The sequence below is a fragment of the Mixophyes fleayi genome, unplaced genomic scaffold (genome assembly GCF_038048845.1).
Source record: "Mixophyes fleayi isolate aMixFle1 unplaced genomic scaffold, aMixFle1.hap1 Scaffold_93, whole genome shotgun sequence".
Classification (NCBI taxonomy): Eukaryota; Metazoa; Chordata; class Amphibia; order Anura; family Limnodynastidae; genus Mixophyes; species Mixophyes fleayi.
This window is the reverse complement of record NW_027448662.1, coordinates 94,632-109,775: the sequence shown is the minus strand read 5'-3', so window position 1 is coordinate 109,775 and position 15,144 is coordinate 94,632. Positions and strand designations below refer to the sequence as shown.

The window sequence follows — 15,144 nt, the reverse complement described above, 5'->3', positions numbered from 1 at the left end:
GTATGTGTGTGTATATATGTATATGTGTGTGTGTATGTATGTGTGTGTGTATATGTGCGTGTGTGTGTATGTATATATGTATATGTGCGTGTGTATGTATGTGTGTGTATATATGTATATATGCGTGTGTATGTATGTGTATATATGTGTGTGTGTATGTATGTGTGTATGTGTGTGTGTATATGTATATGTGCGTGTGTATGTATTATATATAGAGAGAGAGAGAGAGAGAGAGAGAGAGAGAGACATTCACATATACATACATATATATAGACACTAATACTCACACATACACATACATACACACGCACATATACACATACACACACACACACACACATACACACGCACATATACACACACATTTGTTGTAAGACAACCTACCAGTATGTTTTTGGACTGTGTTGGGGGAAACCCAAGAAAACACGGGGAGAACATACAAACTCCACACAGATATAACCCCAGTGCTGTGAGGCAGCGATGCTAACCACTGTGCTACATGCAGCCCACCCTGCTTTACACCTCCTAATCTAATCATTGTACACCAAACACTCCCCATCCCAAGTCATGGCTTCTTTATCTGTCATTACATAAGACACATGGCTGACATGTGAGTGGTTAGACTTGTACAGCTTGTAGTCCTGTAATGCTGCAGATGTGAGAACTGTCATCTGTTTTCCTGCTCAGTCTATAGGTAAAAGGGGACAGACTCCATTATTAACATACAGAAAAACATCAGGTGAACACTGCCATCTTGTGGCAGAATGTAGAACTTCGTAAATCTTTCAAGTCATTCTGGAAACAGATGAAAAGATTGGTGCAGTCTGTTATCACTTACACTGCAGATCTCTGTAACAGGTGGACTCATATTTAAACCGCTTAAACAGGGACCACTTGTGATTGATATGTGGTCTGTAGCTGCGTGTTCCTGTGTGTGATTGTTATGTGGTCTGTATTTGCGTGTTCCTGTGTGTGATTGATATGTGGTCTGTAGCTGCGTGTTCCTGCGTGTGATTGATATGTGGTCTGTATTTGCCTGTTCCTGTGTGTGATTGATATGTGGTCTGTAGCTGCGTGTTCCTGCGTGTGATTGATATGTGGTCTGTATCTGCGTGTCCCTGCGTGTGATTGATATGTGGTCTGTATTTGCGTGTTCCTGTGTGTGATTGTTATGTGGTCTGTATCTGCGTGTTCCTGCGTGTGATTGTTATGTGGTCTGTATTTGCGTGTTCCTGTGTGTGATTGATATGTGGTCTGTAGCTGCGTGTTCCTGCGTGTGATTGATATGTGGTCTGTAGCTGCGTGTTCCTGCGTGTGATTGATATGTGGTCTGTATCTGCGTGTCCCTGCGTGTGATTGATATGTGGTCTGTATTTGCGTGTTCCTGTGTGTGATTGTTATGTGGTCTGTATTTGCCTGTTCCTGTGTGTGATTGTTATGTGGTCTGTATTTGCCTGTTCCTGTGTGTGATTGATATGTGGTCTGTATCTGCGTGTCCCTGCGTGTGATTGTTATGTGGTCTGTATCTGCGTGTTCCTGCGTGTGATTGTTATGTGGTCTGTATTTGCCTGTTCCTGTGTGTGATTGATATGTGGTCTGTAGCTGCGTGTTCCTGCGTGTGATTGATATGTGGTCTGTATCTGCGTGTTCCTGCGTGTGATTGATATGTGGTCTGTATCTGCATGTTCCTGCGTGTGATTGATATGTGGTCTGTAGCTGCGTGTTCCTGCGTGTGATTGATATTTGGTCTGTATCTGCATGTTCCTGCGTGTGATTGATATGTGGTCTGTATCTGCGTGTTCCTGTCTGTGATTGATATGTGGTCTGTATTTGCGTGTTCCTGCGTGTGATTGTTATGTGGTCTGTATTTGCCTGTTCCTGCGTGTGATTGATATGTGGTCTGTATCTGCGTGTTCCTGTCTGTGATTGATATGTGGTCTGTATCTGCGTGTTCCTGCGTGTGATTGATATGTGGTCTGTAACAGCGTGTTCCTGCGTGTGATTGATATGTGGTCTGTATCTGCGTGTTCCTGTCTGTGATTGATATGTGGTCTGTATCTGCGTGTTCCTGCGTGTGATTGATATGTGGTCTGTAACGGCGTGTTCCTGCGTGTGATCGATATGTGGTCTGTATCTGCGTGTTCCTGTCTGTGATTGATATGTGGTCTGTATCTGCGTGTTCCTGTCTGTGATTGATATGTGGTCTTTATTTGCGTGTGTCTGCGTGTTATTGATATGTGGTCTGTAGCTGCGTGTTCCTGTGTGTGATTGATATGTGGACTGTATATGCGTGTTCCTGTCTGTGATTGATATGTGGTCTGTAGCTGCGTGTTCCTGCGTGTGATTGATATGTGGTCTGTATTTGCGTGTTCCTGTCTGTGATTGATATGTGGTCTGTATCTGTGTGTTCCTGCGTGTGATTGATATGTGGTCTGTAGCTGCGTGTTCCTGCGTGTGATTGATATGTGGTCTGTATCTGTGTGTTCCTGCGTGTGATTGATATGTGGTCTGTGTTCCTGCGTGTGATATTTGGGAGTAAATCCAGCTAGATGGTGTAATTTTACACCTTGGCAAAGTCACGTTCAGGTGCTGTTAGGGGCAAATGTAAAATGTGTGGACATATTTAGAGTTGGGAGGGGCGTGTTCTAGCTCAACTCTAATGGGCGTATTTAATTGTCTGCGTTAAAGTAACACAGCGTTAAGAGTATTACCGGTATTACGGTTATTCTAAGCCGGATTTAGCCGGCGTTAAAAGTATCGTAAAAACGGTAATAGTGCGCAAGCCGCGTTACTTTTGCGAGTATCACGGACAATGGAATATGCCCATAACTCTCAGTGTAACAATAAAACATAAACTGCATTTGAGTCATTTGTATCACAACGTGGTATTTCCAGGTGCAACATTACACCTCCACCAGGACAGGCCCAAACCTGTCATCATGGAGCACTGATCCCAGTCTAACTATTGAAAAATTATTCTATTACAACCAATGATTTCCAGCTGCAGTTTGTGTTACTGTGACTGGATGGACCCCCTATGTCACCCTGTCCGTGTGTTGCTGGGGACCAGCTGGGCTTAACTTGTCACCGTCCCTTTTCTTTACCTCAAATTGCGCCCCTCTAACTGCAGTAAGGAGCGCCCGGCTGCCACCACTGGGCCCCTTCACCGGTGCCTAGAACCGCGTCCTTCTGAGTCACTCTTGCTGCTAGTGTACCCCCATGTTGGGCGGTACCCCTGACCTCAGGTTGCTGTGGATGCTTCCTCCTGGCCTATCACAATGGCCAGAGCTGCTGGTAGCGGGCAGAGCGTTGGTAATAAACGCTGGGTGCCAACCTCAGAACAGCTGGATAAGGGATTAGATTGGTCTAATCTGTAGGTCACAGGAATTACAGCAGGTAAGTAGTCGTCAAAGCAGGGTCTTGAAGCAGTGATGTTTATTAGCTCAAGTGTCCTCATAAGGACAGTTACACGCCAGTCTGTGGTACTAGTGATCTTAGAAGCTACAAATGGAAGAACACTACATTACATGGTCAAACAGTCCACTTTTAATACAGAGTTACACAAATACCCCAACAGGCGGTAATCCAGCCTCCTGCCCCTCTAACCAATCCAGTTGCTCATGCAGCCTGCACATAAATCAGCCTCTAGGGGTTTAACACCTGTTTACATTGCTGCTAGCGGCACCACTACCTCTGAGGTTTTATATTGAATGTTTACCATCAGGATAACATTTCTATAATCTTGCAAAATTCACAGTAATCTGTGATCACTTGCATCCCGAGTCTTACACACATAGGAAGTCTACCAGCCAGTCTAATTACCCCTCCTGTACTTTCAGGCTCAATAGACGTGTTGGTAACTCAGCAATGAAAATATCTAATTAACATGAGATTACCTGTCTCCAGACAGTTTCAAACACACATCCCCTTCACACATATGCTTACTTGGGATTTCCTATAGAAAAGTTACAAAACCCAAAAATGACATACTGTCTCAGAAATCAATACATTTTCATTCAAAACAAATACCAAATTAAAAAAAAAATAAGTACATTCACAATTATATAAATTGGCGCAAACATACATTTCTTCAATAAATTATTACAACGTTATCCCCAGAACTATCAGGGATATTGGTCAATCTCCTCATAAACTGTATGACAGCACCACATCATTAGACCCAAACATGGATCACATAGGAAAGACGCTCACCATGGTCCATACCACCTTGGAGGGATTGACCAGTGCCATTGCTCATTATTTTGGAAATTCACCTGTTTACCCTGCGTCCCCTATGAGATCTGTTGTTTGGGTGACCCGGAGCAGGTAAGATCGAGCAACACAGAATTTTGCCTGTTTGTTTCACTAAATACACAATTTTTTTTTTTAAAAAATGGTTTCCTTGGTTATTTGTCCATTTATTGTAAACATTACGTTTTAAGCATCCCCAACAGGTACTTACATGTAAAGCAGGATGGAACCACATTGCCGATTAATCTGGAAGACTAGGATTGCTGTCACCTTCCTCCTATGGAACCCACTCTGGGTGACAAGATTGGGAAAAAATTCCATTATGCTTTGTAAATTTTTGGATCCCCATTGAAAATACAAACAAAACAAAGCTTGGTCCACCCAAATATTTAAACTTTTTAATGTTCTGTGTAAAAAAATAAAAAAAAATAATAAAAAAAAATAATTCTATTTTAAAAAGCAGGAAATGTCCTTTTTTTAAACAAAAAAAAAGATATTGTACATAATTATGTATAAACTGCATCACATAGACACAGTTCTCACATTTTGAAACATAAAACCACATTGCCTAATTTAGGGGTTGGCAACGCCCAACATACGTGCCAGACGTGGCACACCGACCACGTCTGTCTGGCACGCTATGAGGCACAGCAGGAACTGGGGCACAGCTATGAGGCACAGGAGGAACTGGGGGCACAGCTATGAGGCACAGGAAGAACTGGGGGCACAGCTATGAGGCACAGGAAGAACTGGAGGCACAGCTATGAGGCACAGGAAGAACTGGGGGCACAGCTATTAGGCACAGGAGGAACTGGAGGCACAGCTATGAGGCACAGCAGGAACTGGGGGCACAGCTATGAGGCACAGCAGGAACTGGGGGCACAGCTATGAGGCACAGGAAGAACTGGGGGCACAGCTATTAGGCACAGGAGGAACTGGAGGCACAGCTATGAGGCACAGGAAGAACTGGGGGCACAGCTATGAGGCACAGGAAGAACTGGGGGCACAGCTATGAGGCACGGGAGGAACTGGAGGCACAGCTATGAGGCACAGGAAGAACTGGGGGCACAGCTATGAGGCACAGGAAGAACTGGAGGCACAGCTATGAGGCACAGGAAGAACTGGGGGCACAGCTATGAGGCACGGGAAGAACTGGGGGCACAGCTATGAGGCACGGGAGGAACTGGGGGCACAGCTATGAGGCACAGGAAGAACTGGGGGCACAGCTATGAGGCACGGGAGGAACTGGAGGCACAGCTATGAGGCACAGGAAGAACTGGGGGCACAGCTATGAGGCACAGGAAGAACTGGAGGCACAGCTATGAGGCACAGGAAGAACTGGGGGCACAGCTATGAGGCACAGGAAGAACTGGAGGCACAGCTATGAGGCACAGCAGGAACTGGGGGCACAGCTATGAGGCACAGGAAGAACTGGGGGCACAGCTATGAGGCACGGGAGGAACTGGAGGCACAGCTATGAGGCACAGGAAGAACTGGAGGCACAGCTATGAGGCACAGGAAGAACTGGAGGCACAGCTATGAGGCACAGGAAGAACTGGGGGCACAGCTATGAGGCACAGGAAGAACTGGGGGCACAGCTATGAGGCACGGGAGGAACTGGGGGCACAGCTATGAGGCACAGGAAGAACTGGAGGCACAGCTATGAGGCACAGGAAGAACTGGGGGCACAGCTATGAGGCACGGGAGGAACTGGGGGCACAGCTATGAGGCACGGTAGGAACAGCTATGAGGCACAGGAAGAACTGGAGGCACAGCTATGAGGCACAGGAAGAACTGGAGGCACAGCTATGAGGCACAGGAAGAACTAGGGGCACAGCTATGAGGCACAGGAGGAACTGGGGGCACAGCTATGAGGCACAGGAAGAACTGGAGGCACAGCTATGAGGCACAGGAAGAACTGGAGGCACAGCTATGAGGCACAGGATAAACTGGGGGCACAGCTATGAGGCACAGGAAGAACTGGGGGCACATCTGCACTCCTGGGCTTGAAAAGACTTTTCCTGGCCTAATGTATGTAACTACACATTTGAACCAATATACTGAAATGTAAATTGTGATTTTATTTTTAAGTCTCACAATGAACTACTGACAATGACAAAAACACATTTTTAAACAGCGTCAGAAAGAATTTAAAACATCCTCAAATGCTAGCGTATGCCGTGCTTTCAAAGTGAAATACTTTTGTTGCTACTGGAACACCCATGTGAAAGTTTTACCCATCTCTTTTATGCAAGAAGTTTTTATTTTATTTTCCTCTTCATTTTAAAACAAAATTGCACAATGGTGTCCGCCTGCAATGATCTTATAATGTTATCTGCCGAGATGAGTGGTGTCAGGAGTGCAGCTGAATTGTCAATCATCCTATTAGTGATGACTGAACACGGCATTGATAATCTATCATCCATCAGTCACACCTGCCCTGCAGCAGGTACAAACCTTACGTCTGCTGACAAGTGATCTCAACTTGAATTGCCCGCATCTGCTTTACTCTACATGGGCTGCGTTCATTAACCCTCCCCCGTTCCCCTTCAAGTCGTAGGTGGTAGAAAGTCTTTTTTTGCGTTCGTACATGAATTGCATGCAATTACGTTCAGTGGCGTAAGGTTGGTTTGTGGGCATGCGCTGAGCAGTTCCACGCAGAAATACGGCATGCAACGGGACTTACATCCGAAGGTCAGGTCCTTAGTGTTTGGCACCAGGACGTAATATATGGATTTAACACCATGTGAACTTTACACAATTTACATCAATCTGTCCTTTCTCACATTACTTCCTGCGTCATGATTCAGATAGTTTCCTTATATTTCTAGCCCACAGGATACAACGGATACATTCAGGCTAAAGAGAAGTGTTAGTCACTCTCAGATCAAGGCTTAATTAGCCCTTTCTTAAGACCCAAGATGCCTCCGTGGCATAATACCTCAGAAATCAGTACATGTGCATTGAGGTACACGGAGATTAGTTCATACAATTAGTTATTTCTAAGGGGTCTCACCAAACCCTTTTATTTCTTCAGTGACCCTAATAATTGTATTACACTCACACTGGAATAGAAGAATGGACTAAAGACAACACCATAATGTAGTGAGACTGCGGCTACACGGATTACACAGAATGTATCACAGCTGAACCCTCAGCACAACGTATGGACAGGGGTGACGAGGAGGTTGTGACTGTGATACCAGGGAGAGGGCTCCTACCTGCTTCAGGCTGATTGGCTGCTGTGCTGTAACCTCCACCAATAGGGACGATTCCAAAAGGACTGTCAGCAGTTTCTAGGCAAAAAGAAAATAACAAGTCATTGGACCGTTACTATATCAATGGCTGCGATAATCCCCACTATCTCTGTGTATGATGGTCTGCTGATAACAGAGAGCTGTAGAGAAGAGTAAAATGTGCACATAGGTTTAGAGTTGGGAGGGAAAACCTCCTAGTGCAACTCCACACTGCAGTATGTGTGTGCTACATGGAAGAGCAGTGTGTACCCTGTATCTGCCCCCCGTGCATTGCAATATGGTTTATCCAGGATCCTGTGATGTCATAGGTCACATTCTGCCCGTTACACTACACAGAACTCCCCTTATGTTATTAATATTCTTCATTCATAAACTGACAACATATTTCACAGCATTGTACAAGGAGGACACATACAACATAAAGGGACATATTTACCAATATGTGACAATAAGTATTGCTGCAATTTATCAATATAATATTTGCCAGGAGTTGAAAATGTCTACAGTCCTAAGGTTAAAGTGGACACAGTTATAAGGTCGACAGTAATGTCCACATAAAAGACTAGATTTAAAGTGGGAATACATGAAATGAAAAGAAAAACAGCAAGAAAAGTTATTTTTGTGGACAAACATGGAAAATGGGAATTATTATAGATGAAGAACCTGAACCGGTTTTGGCAACGAGTTGTGTGGTTTACTTACATTTTACGTAGGGGCACTAAGGTCCTAGCAGACCCTGGGTATACTGGTGTACTAGCAAGCACTATGCCCAGCCTGGGCTTGCTGAGACTTGTAGTGCACCAGCACAAAATGATGTGTTTACTATATATATTTTACTACACGCCCACCGGGAAGAGCCCTAATGCTTTCAGCATGGGGCTGGGTACCCCTAAGAGGGGAGCCCCCCATCTCCCTAGGGAACCCTGCTCTATGTTGACCAGGCTAGGGCTGGCTGCCATTGCGGCAGGTACCCCACGCTGTAGGTTCCGCTGCTATAGTGCCACCTGCCCCGGCTGGTTGTAGTAAGATCGGAGGGACCGCACATTTCTTGTCCCTCTGAATGTGCAAGTAGTAGCCTAGGCTGGCAGCACAAGGGTTAATGTGTTTGGGGGGGTTTGGGATTTATGTTTGCATCTTGTTTTTTTAATATTAACACCTTTGTGCTGGAGCCGCCGGCTGTATTCCCGCTGGCTGCCGTTGGCACTGCTACCGTCAACGGACAATGTCACCATTTTGAACATGTCGGCAGAATGATTGTGTTGACATTTACGCTGCATTTTAGTGTCAACCGTATAACTGTCGACATACTGACCATTACCATATTGTACCTAACCCATATGACATGTGTACAATACACTTCTATAAATACACTAGGAAGTGCTGCTCTATCACACTACTGACATATACATATGTAGTAAGAGGGCACTAAGGCAGCTGCTCACATTTGCTAGAGGAAGGATTCAGAAATGCAGAGCAGAGAACACCAGGTTTAATCCACTCAGGTCTGTATTACATGGACATTGTAAGTGCAATTCTTTTATTTTAATTAAGTGTTATTGAATGCACTTGATCTATTGTAGTTATTTTCTCCTTTTCCCAGAGCTCTGCCTCCACCTACATTAATGATCTGCTGTTATTACCATCCTGAGAAACAGTATAGTTATGGTACAAGAACCGCCCCCATGCAGTTATAGGGGTTACACGAGAAGCTAGACCACAGGAGGTCAGTCCTTGAGCTCTCCTTTTTCCTAAAGTCGTTCCATAATATAGGTCTCATTGGTACACTGACCGATGAATTCATCCAGGTCACAGGAGGATCCAGGCATGCCTACTTATCCTTGTCACATAGACCCGGAAGTGCAGAATACTCCACCATGAATTTGAACTATTAACGTAATTCGGTTAAGGTGGCTTTGACAGTAGCACAATAATGAGTGGATTAAGTGCTGCCGAGTCAGAAGAATCGGCGCCATGAGGTTTTTAGCTCGGAGAGAATACACAGGAAGGCAAAGTCATACCCGAATATCTATAGCAGGATCCCGAGACTTAGTTTAAGAAATAAAGCTCAATAAATTGGCCACTGTGATCGGTCACCCTCTCTTATAGGGAGGGAGTGCTGATGGTTTCCCATTGACTTGTACCATACCTGCAGTACTTGGACAATAGTGGGATGATGTTTAGTCTCATCTGGTCTAGATGTTTATGGAATCTATGGTAAACTACAAAGGTGTAGATTTCCCCATATACACTGATCAGCCTCAACATTAAAACCACTGATAAGTGAAGTGTATAACATTGATTATCTGGTTACATTAGCACCTGCCCAGGGGTGGGATATATTTGGCAGCAAGAGAACTGTCAGTTTTTGAAGTTGATGTTTTGGAAGCAGGAAAAATTGGCGAGCGTAAGGATCTGAGGGAGCATCTCCAAAACGGCAGGTCTTGTGGGGTGTTCCTGGTGTGCAGTGGTTAGTACCAAACATGGTCCAAGGAAGGGCAACCAGTGAACCGGTGACAGGGTCATGGGCGCCTAAGGCTCATTGATACGTGTGGGGAGTGAAGGCGCCTGTCTGGTCCAATCCCACAGAAGAGCTACTGTACCACAAAATGCTGAAAAAGTTGCTAGCTATGATAGAAAGGTGTCAGACCACACAGCACATCCCAGCTTGCTGTGTATGGGGCTGCGAAGCCACAGACCGGTCAGAGTGCCCATGCTGACCCATGTCCACATAGACCACGGGAGTGGCAGAACTGGCAATGGAAGAAGGTGGCCCGGTCTGATGAATAACGTTTTCTTTTACATCATTTGGACGTCCGTGTGCTTGTGCGTCATTTACTTGGTTAAGTAATGGCACCAGGAAGCACTATGGGAAGGCACCAGGCGGAGGTAATGGGATGCTTTGGGCAATGTTCTGCTGGGAAACCCTGGGTCCTGGCATTCATGTGGATGTTACATTAACACGTACCACCTACCTAAACATTGCTGCAGACCAAGTACACCCCATCATGGCAGCGGTATTACCTGATGGCAGTGGCCTCTTTCAGCAGGATAATGCGTCCTGCCACACTGCAAAAAATGTTTAGGAATGGTTTGAGGAACATGACAAAGAGCTCAAGGTGCTGACTTGGCCTCCAAATTCCCCAGATCTCAATACGATCGAGCATCTGTGGGATGAGCTGGAACAAGTCTGAGCCACGGTGGTCCCACCTGGCAACTTACAGGATCTGCTGCTAACGTCTTGGTGCCATATACCACAGGACACCTCAGAGGTCTTGTGGAGTCCATCCGTCGACGGGTCAGAGCTGTTGTGGATGCACGAGGGGACCTACACAATATTAGGCAGGTGGTTTTAAAGTTGTGACTGATCGGTGTAGAGTCTTCTGCTTCTACCCAGTTTTTCAGGATGGTCGGCTTTTTATGTTGTCTCATAAATAGTAAGACATGTTATGTTTTGGATCTGTCTAATCACAACAGATAAAGCTCCCATGATTATGCCATTGGTGAAAGGTAATTAGGTAATTCTTTATTTACAGTATTTCAACAGACTTTTATGTCAGGAAACTTCTCATCATCCTTATGCGACATAACAATGATAATTATTATTATTAAACAGAGCATAGACCAGACTGACTATGGATTTTGTTGCCCTTCTCTGCACCCTTTCTAGTTCCAAAATGTCATTTTATAGAGTGGTGCCCAGAACTGTGCTGCATATTTAAGATGAGGTCTTACCAATTATTTATACAGTGGCAAACTTACACCTCTCCCTTGCATCTGTCTCTTTTTATGCATGCCAATACTTTATTGGCCCTTGCAGCTGCTGCTTGACATTGAGCACTATTGCCAAGTCTACTGTCTACAAGCACTCCCAAATACTTTTCTATTATAGATCCCCCTAAATGTATCCAATTTAAGTCTTCCTTTGTTCTCCTCTTACCTCGCCAACTGCTCCTTCTCGGTTTCCACTCCTGACTCATCCACAACTTCCTCCGCCTTCCCTGTAGGGGTCCTTCAAGGCTCTGCTCTTGGCCCTCTTCTCTTTCACTGTATACCACCTCCCTGGGTGATCCCATCTCTTCCTTCCGTTTCCAATACCACATTTACGCTGATGACGTCCAACTCTACATTTCTTTACCTGACCCCCTCCTTTCTTGTGTCTCTGTATTTCTGACATCTCCTTTTTGATTGTCCTCGAGTTTTCTTAAAATCAATATTGCCAAAATTTAACTCATTCTTTTCCCTCCTTCTAAATCTCTCCCCCCCCCCCCCATGGTCTCGCCATCACTGTTAACAACACCACCATCTCTTCTGTTACCCAACTCCGCTTCCTGGGTGTCACCCTGGACTCCTCCCTCTCTTTTGCCCCCACATTCAATCTCTTGTCCAATCCTTTCACTTTCAAGTACATAGCCCGTATCCGGCCCTTCCTCTGCCACCAAAACCATTATCCACGCACTCATAATTTCCTGTCTTGATTACTGTAACCTTCTCCTCACTGGCCTCCCCAGCTCCCACCTTACCCCCCTTCATTCTATACTCAACACGGCTGCGAGACTTATCTTCCATCCATGCCGTTCTTCATCTGCCTCTTCTCTCTGCCTTACACTGGCTCACTTTCCCCTTGTCAGGGGCCTCCTCCGCACCTCTCATATGTGCCGGAGATGGACGCCTCTCTCCTCTCAATCTTCCAGGTCCTGGTGTCAAAGCGCACGCATGCGCAATACCACGCGGGACGCTGTTCTTTTCAGCCTGTCGGCGATCAGCTGTGTTCTGACCGCCGCAACTGCAGGCTCCAATCAGGAAGCATTTCTTTCTATTTAAGCCCCACTCTGGCGTCATTAGGCTGCTATATTATTGTTTCACCCTGCTCCAGCGTTTCTGTGTTCTATTACTACTTGGTTCCTGATTCGGCTTGTGATTGACCTTCCCTGTGGGTTCCGGTTGGTACTGCTCTGCTTGTTCTGGTCTTGACCCCTGGCTCGTTCCTGACTACTCTCCTGGTTATCTCCGTTGTACTGTGCTATAGTTGGCTTGATCTGGACTGTCCGACCATTCTTCTCTCATTGCTGCACTGGTGACTATCTGGGAGATCCGCCACCTGCGCACCTGATGCAGCCAAGTCCATACCTCCTTTCGGGGGTCCATGGTGAACACCGGGGGTGCATTAGACTTCGTGGTTCCCTGTTTAGTTGCGCTGATACCAGTCAGGGATAAGTCCAGTGTTAACTTCACGAAACCCTTACAGAGTCCTTTTCAAACTCCTTGCCCTCACCTACAAGGCCCTCTTCTACTCCACTGCCCCATACATCTCCAACATCCTCTCCATTCACACTCCAGCTCGTTACCTGAGATCGGCCAAAGACTGTCACCACCCACACTCTGACTGTCCCCTAGTGACATCCACCTTCAAACGGGCACTTAAAATTCATGTTCCTCAAAGCCTATCAGCCATCCATCTAACCTTCACCACATTTGTTCTTCTTCCCTGTATGTGCTCTTACTGCACCTGTTCCCTCCTCAGATTCCCTCTCGTGTCTGCAGTCTGTTCACCCTCCCTTAGGATGTAAGATCTTATGATCAGGGCCCTCTTCCCTCCTGTCTCTACTCCATTTATAATACTCGTTTACTGCTCTGTTTTACCCTGAATGTTCAATTGTTTGTATTATATACGGCGCTACGGATACCTTGTGGCGCTATATAAATAAAGGATAATAATAATAATAATAATGGGCCATTTCACGGAACTTATCTACCACGACCCAGACTGTATTGAAACCCTTGGACAATGGGAGATCAGCTATGAAGTCAATGGTGACAGGAGTCCATGTAATGGTTCCAGCAGATCCACTGGGTGCTTTTCGTGGAGACTTCACAGACTGGACAAAGTCCACAAGTGGTCACTGTAAGGCTTTTAGGACGTGGGTTATACCCATTCTTGGATGGCTTTCAATTTGCACTGATCCATAGAGGACCCAAAGTCCAAGATAATATAGTCTAAAAAGGAACCTCAAACTCACATTTCTCTATCTTGACAAACATGATTCTCTCGAAGCTTCTGGAGTAGCGGACACATGAGAACGATACATGGTAATAGAGCTGGAGTAAATGAGAATGTCGACTAGTTAATCGATGACAAACTTATTAATGAATTCCCTAAAACCATCATTAAAGTCCTGGAAAATGGCAGGGGATTACTGAGCCCATTACTAAGTATACATAATACCCCGTATGCATGTTAAATGCTGTTTTTCACTTGTCTCTTCCTTTATCCGGACCAAACTGTAAGCCCCTCTAAGGTCGATTTTGCATTAACTGATTAAATAGCTCTAGGAATTAAAGGTAATGGGTACTAGTATTTCACAGTTATCTGACTAAGGTCTCGGTAATCAATATAGGTTGAGAGTCCACCATCTTTTTGGGTTACAATGAACAGACCAGCCCCAAATAGAGATTTAGAGGGTCTTATAAATCCCTTTTGGAGGTTGTCAGACATATACTCCTCCACGGCTTTAAGTTCAGGAGGAGAGAGTGAAAATAAACATCCTTTAGGCTTGGATTCGGGAAATACCTTAATAGCACAATCGTAGGCTCCATGAGGGTGAACGACGTCTTCAGATTATTTGCTGAAAACATCAATAAATGCGGCACCATGAACTGGAAGTTTTTCCCCCAATGAGCTAACCAAACATCTAGACAAAGAGAGGAAAGACCGGAGTTCCGCTTGATTCATATTGCGTATGATAATTTCTGCTGATGATATCTTATCCGGGTCGTCATATAATAGCCCAAGAGCTGCGAAGAATTAATCCATAGATCGTATAGCCGCTGTGTCGGGACCGAAGCCCAGGTTTGAGGATCGACTTCCAGGAGAGACATTACAAGGGCCTCACGTTGTACCTCCAGACAAAATAGGTCTCATATGGAAGTAAAGAAGACAACTTTGCATCTATATGTTATTTATTTGCATCATGAACTACAGAATGTGCTACATACTATGTTAGTGCTTTATAAATAAACAGTAATTATGTGCTGACAAGTGTCCATTGTACTCCTACCTTTAGCACTTTTCTTTCTACTTTGTCTTTAGTATGTCTATTAGCATTTTCTGCGCTAGGTTTTCATGACTTCAGGGCTTAGGCTGTTGAGCACTGAAAAACAAAAATGAGGAGTTTGTACAATGTGATGGCGCCAGAGCACTTCCCAATTGTTAAAAAGAAATTCCAGGAATGTAACGAGGGATTTCCCCTGGTCGGGACGTCTGGCTCCTACGTTACTAAAACATTTTCTGGTATCGTCATGAATATGTGAAATTATCCAGTGGAAAATTATGAAGAATGGAAATTTGTGAATGTTATCTAGATAACCACAAACTGACACAATGGAATATTATGAAAATTGTCCGGGTCGTAGAGACTTAGGCTGGGTACACATTACAGGCTTTACAGCTGATTATCGTGCCAATCACATGATAAACGACTGTTCGGCCCGATATCGATTAGTGAGTACACTAAAATGTGTGCGATTATTGTTCCAAAGCTCATTGTATCATTTGATTTGATTTTGAAACCAGAATAAAAATCTCGTCCAACGATGGAGCGATGTCCTTCCAGTTCTGCAGTGTCTGCACTAACGACCA

The 15,144-nt window shown here is 45.0% G+C and overlaps 1 protein-coding gene across 2 annotated transcripts in view; it reads right to left on the bottom strand.

The window, feature by feature from the left end:
• The window catches only part of ANGEL1 (angel homolog 1), a 146,325-nt gene extending 131,634 nt beyond the window's left edge, over positions 1-14,691 (bottom strand). The window contains exons 1-4 of one of the 2 annotated variants that reach the window (XM_075194637.1): positions 14,564-14,691; positions 7,473-7,547; positions 4,463-4,542; positions 4,275-4,365 (exon numbers count right to left, since the gene is read on the bottom strand). The gene's annotated coding sequence lies outside the window, so the exon portion shown is untranslated. The remainder of the gene's footprint in view (positions 1-4,274; positions 4,366-4,462; positions 4,543-7,472; positions 7,548-14,563) is intronic. The other variant, XM_075194638.1, reaches the window with a different exon arrangement.
• Between the last annotated feature and the right edge of the window lie 453 nt (positions 14,692-15,144).